We start from the raw sequence: 5,965 nt of genomic DNA, 5'->3' as shown, positions 1-5,965 counted from the left end.
TTTGATCATTAAAACCATCACAGTAGCATTGATAAGCTCTTTGAATTAGTTTGTTTAATTAATTTTCACAGACCACAGAATCAAGTGAATGGAAGTTGATGAACCACAGCCAAAGCAAATGCTCATTCCGCATCACCTGAAAGCTGAAGTCAAGAATTAAAGAAGTGCTTCTTGGTCGAAGTCATGTTCTCCCATTTATTTTTTTTTGTAAAAAGACAATAATATATTAAGTACTTTTAATAGAGCAAAAACCATTGAGAAATTAGTAAGATGTGAAACATTGAGTGGTGGAATTACTTGAGGCTGCTATTGCAAATCAGGATGAAGCCTTGTCACTACATGGGGGATAAGGATCTGGTGACAATTGGCCATATTATAGGCCATGGATAGAAGCATGAATCAATTGAAAGTACAGTAATGTAGTCCTATCAGATTGGAACTGTATACTGTTTGTATGAATGTTGTTATCTATTTGATATGATATCATACCATACACTGTGTTGAGAAATATTACCAGATATTATTAAGGTTTTTCCTTGTATGAACATTTATCAACAACACATTTATTTTCTTTATAAAAATTTGCATTGACTTTTTGAATGGCATTGTATTGTATTTTACAATATATGAAAAGAAGAAAATAACAGAACAGTACTTGCTGATAAATGATAATGAATACAGCAAAACTTTCATTATTTCTAGTTTCTTTTAAATTGTTTATGCTGGTTGGCTACATTGATAATATTATATTTAACACATGTTTATAAGTGGATTGGATTGAACTCTATATTCAGCTATGTTTAAAGCAGTTCTATGTAGGTATATGCTACAGTGTTTCAATAATATTCATATAAAAGTTCAGATTTTTGTCATAAACTTCATTCAACCTTGTGTTTACTGTTGTGTAGCTAAATGTATATACCCAGTGAGTGATCAGAGAGATAATGAAAGTGCTGATGGGATGCAACTGGCTGAACTGAGGTATATTAAAGATTTATTTGTTTCACCTTATTAGAATCATGTAATTGCTTTACTTTTATTCATTAATTCAGTCCATATTATCAAGGTCTTCAAGCAGTTAAACAAAAATCAACAGGCATGGCAAGAAATACTGAATAATGTTATTTATTTACATTGCATGCAAATAAAAACATTTGAAATTTTACATCAGCCTCAATGTGTTCTTAATTATTTTTTGAAGTAATTCAGCCTCAGTTTTCTTTTAAAATGTACATTTTTTAATTATACAATTTTAATTATAGAAAAAAAAAAAAGCGATTCCAAATAGAATCAAAATATATTATATATTTACAGGAATTTCCTGTCTCATTCAAAGTCGATGAACATTACTTCTTGCCCTTCCTACTATGCATATGTAGGCCTCGATAAGTAATACAATACACATTCAGTACAGCACGGTCGACTTTGGCTTAAAAAACTACGGTATGACAGTCGACAGGACGGGAAATGCAATTTACTACCTCTAAAATCTTACAACTATTACCAATGCATTTTATTTAAAGGCTGGTATACTTATATCATATTGAAATATTCCACTAAAACCGGAGAACTTTCGTCCAAATTGCTACACATTGTCACTTTCCTCGCGACATTGTTTACGTTACTTACCGAGTTTACAAGAACGTTTGTGATTGGCTAATAGCGTCTCATCAATGCTTAACAGGTATGGTAAGTGTGCTGTGATTGGGTACTGCTTTCGTGAACGACATTATTTTTTTGAAGATAAATTCTCATTTTTGGTTACAGTTTCCCCAAATTTACGATTGCCGACAATTATATTATGTTTCAATAAAATAGTATTGACATTTTTGTGCGAATGCCAAGTAGCGCGGATCGGTGGGTCACAGAATTCGTAAACTAAGCCGATTTTGGAGCCTCAACCCACGGTCTACTCTAGATGGCCGGAAATTGCACAGCTCTCAGACTTAAAATTTGAATATTATAGTTTTCATTATATCTCCATTAAAAATACAATGAACAATTTAGGCCCTAATACCCAATGAATTATCTTTCATGAGGGCAATGCCGTAGCCAGCTAATTGAGACAGTTCCACACTATTTTCTATTGGGTAATCAAAGAATGGGTCCACATTTTAAAAATGGGTCCAGATTTCTCATATTTTTGTGTAACATGGGACAACTTTTAAGAACATAGGTCCACATTAAATTTACGCGTAAAGTGTGTCCACCCACCCTGATATTGTCCCACACTGTTTGAAAATCCTGGCCACGGCATTGCATGAGGGGTATATTTGATACCGGTATGTTTATTCCCCGAACGAAACCTTCACTTTACCCCGATGGATACAAATTACCCTTTTATACAAGCCCGGAAACGATACTCAACTACGGTATATGGCGGGTCCAGGAAGTCGAAATAGAGAGGACCCAGGGAGGGTTGCGCATGGAGTGTCCACCCACCTCAACCCCACAATTAATACGGTAGTATATTATAAATAGATTTTATTATAACTGTATAACAGTTAGACCGCATGTCATGCATGCATAATAATATGCCAAATAAATATTAATAAAATTTCAGTTCCTTAACCTTTTTATTTGTCAATTATAAGTGTTGGACATCAACCATCTATAATTTCCATTTTTTACTTGCCTGCCTACCTCCCCCCACCCCACTCCCCACTACCATTGCCAACCATATTAAAGTTCATTCAGTAAAATTCAGTCATGGCTATCGGTATTTCCTTTGAGTTATAATCAGCTGTACACTGAGTAAAAACAAACAAGATTTCTTTATCCAGATATTCGATCGATAGCAGTAGCCAATTTAGGGGGTGGGGGCCTTTTTAAAATTTCAAAAAATATTGAGAAAAAAAATAATATATTCAAATTTTGTCTACAGGTGCAGTAATCATACATTTACTTAACTCTACTTCAGCCTTACGTGGTTGGGACTGAGGTAAAAAAGAAATATAAAATAGTACCTAGATGGGAAGACACTTTTATATACAGTAGTAAAATTCATCATCACATCACCAGGCAAAATAAAGCGTCAACAAATTTTTCATGATCTCTTATTAACGATTTTCGGCAAACATAGAGATCAAATTAATACTGTACATATGATGTAAAATTAATTATCATTGATCGTATGTTTTTTTGTTGTTTATGTACTTTTGTTGCCATGAGAAAAACTAATTTCATATTTTTTGACAATAAACCTGTCTTGTATATCTAATATGAATCGCTGCGATAGAAATATAACAACATAATTGTCTTCGATTTATCTACTTCATGAGCCGAAAACCAATTTATCTTTACACACTTTTTATCATACTTGTATAATAAAGGCACGCACTCGATTCGTGTATGACAGTTAATTCAGACGTTTGTGGACAGAAAACACCGACCGGAATCTTGTTATAAAATAAGATATTATCTGCCTGTAAAGTGGTCTTTCGTTAAAATCTGGTCATTTATGCAGTTCAATTCTACAATTTCCAGGAATATTCTTGACTTCCTTAGGAACGTGATGGGGACCACCCCCTTAAAATAATTGGGGTACGTGTCGCCTGTCACCCCCGTCCATGCTATTCACCAGAAGACAAGGCATTATACAGTAATTCGGCACCAAATCCTGAATTTACGTGATTTCCAACATTTTTTTTTATATGAAGAGAGTAATAGTAGGCCTATTTCAAATAAATCAATTATCAGTCATTATTATACTTTTTAAAATATCAAAAATTATTTTAAACTATTTGCAAATAAATTTGTTTTATTGTATTAGCTATAAAATTTTAATTGGTGTTTTTAGGTAGGAAAATATAATAATAGGCCTATTCCTATATAGGGCCTATTGATGTAAGATCACATACTTTTTCTTCCGGCTCCTGAGTCTCAGCTGGGTCGGCACACACTGGGCAGGCCTCACTATTTGTCAATTAATCGTACCTATCATTGTATTTAAAATTAAAATTGAATTATTGTTGTAGATCCATCTACCCTCAAATTAAATATTTCAGAGGTTATAATATCTAACAATTTCCGTGTTTACATTCTGAGACGTGACGTACGTACGAACTTGCGTACTTGCGTACGTACGTACGTGTGTTGCGTAAATGAGTACGCGCAGACTGTTGAAGGTATGTTAACCAATCAAAAGCGTCAGCGGCAAATAAAATTAAAGCGCTTCGTAACCAAGGCACAGCACACACATCCTAGGCACGGCGTATAAGCCCAGTGAAATAGTTCAGTTTTCTTTGCTATAAAAACACCTTTCCCGTGGGTATATTTTGGTAAAATTTTTGTATGTTGTAGATATAAAATTTAACTATATATATTCATAAAAAAACGTTTTGTTGCAATTATGTCCAACTTTGGTGCTTCAAATCCGTATTTCTGGTGGACTAAGTGGCTGCGGTAAGAAGAAAATAATTATGATTATGATGGCACCACTAGATGGCCGGAAATGGCACTTTCAGATTAAAAGTGCAATACAATTTTGTCTGTTTTCTCCATTTTTTTTTAAATAATTTAAAAAAAAATACTGTAATAGGTTGGGGGCCTGTGCTGACTGGGCTCTTGAATCTGCCACTGTTCAATATTAACACTTGAAATAGCCTATCATTTTGTTTCACAAATGACTAATTCTTAATGTCATGCGAAAGATTTTTTTTTCGAAATATTTTTTTATTCAATACAATTTTTACAACCTATAACACATTAACTACAGTGTACTATAAATTCTGTAGTTAACCTTCAGACACCTTTATCTTAATAAATGGGCCTAATTAAGTATCTTACTGTTTTCGTTAAATTAGATGGAATTTAAATGTGGTTCTATTAGGCTAGTTTGAAAGTTTACTGTAAGCTAGTCAGTTACACTTACACCTTCATGGTTTACTCAAAGAGAACTAGAGCGTCGCTCTATAAAGTGTGCCTATACCTCCACCAAGCCTAATTACAGGATCCGCGCAAGGCGGGCGATTCCATCCTTTTTTCTTCATGCTCGAGGGTTAGTTTCAAGACAACTTTATAGACGCACGTATATATAGAGGACAATCAACATCTGGTTGCTCAAATCAAAAGGGAACCTCTAATGTTCGTTTGAAAATGAAAAAAAAAATCTAGGCCTATGTTGTATAATAATAATATAGGTCACGGTCGATTTATAAGACGCAAATAATAATACCAATAATGCCAATGTAACGTTCGTAATGTTTGTCACTGGTGATGGGAACAGTCACAAAAGTAGGGGGAGCCCCCAGTAGAAACGGTGGGGGCCAATTCCCCACCCCCGCTTCCACCGCCGTTGCCTACAACTTGGCATGTATGACAGACAGCGAGGGGTTGAAACACCGACCTCGATGTTCCGGGGAAACCAAACCGTTCCCGCGGCGCCAAACCGCTTCACAATGTCTTCAAATCCCTAATAAGTCATCCCATTGATGTGGGGTTATAAAGGTTCATCAAGTGTCCATTCTCCTAACATCCTTCTGTGCACGAGTGTTCTCCTGTCTTACCTCAAAGGTACTGTCTGTCTAAAAGAATCTTAGTAAGTCCCGGGACCGGAAGTTCCTTTCTGCCCTCAGCAAATAAGAATTATAACAAGATGAAAATGTTTATGTAAGTAGTAATTTTATTAATCATTGTGATGCATGTGTAACATTTCTTTTACTATTGGTTATTTATTCGCAACAAGGAAGGAAAATTTCATGTCGTACTTAGGACCTAGCCCTATGTATGCCAATAAATGATCTGTACAGTACCAATTACCTTTCCTCCCCTTCTTTACACACACACACACCCACCCACACACACATACATATACATATACATATACATATATATATACAGGGGTTTATTTAAGAATTTGAGTAGCAGGAGAAATTTGAAAGTAACAGGAGAGTAAATTGAAATAGGCCGGGGTATAGGGGGCCGCCTAGGCCCCCATCGCGGTCCAGGGGCAGAGCCCTGGTCG

The sequence above is a fragment of the Anneissia japonica genome, unplaced genomic scaffold (genome assembly GCF_011630105.1).
Source record: "Anneissia japonica isolate Jap-2015-1 unplaced genomic scaffold, ASM1163010v1 scaffold287868_len458714_cov195, whole genome shotgun sequence".
In the NCBI taxonomy this organism is placed as follows: Eukaryota; Metazoa; Echinodermata; class Crinoidea; order Comatulida; family Comatulidae; genus Anneissia; species Anneissia japonica.
Note: the sequence above shows the minus strand (reverse complement) of the source record.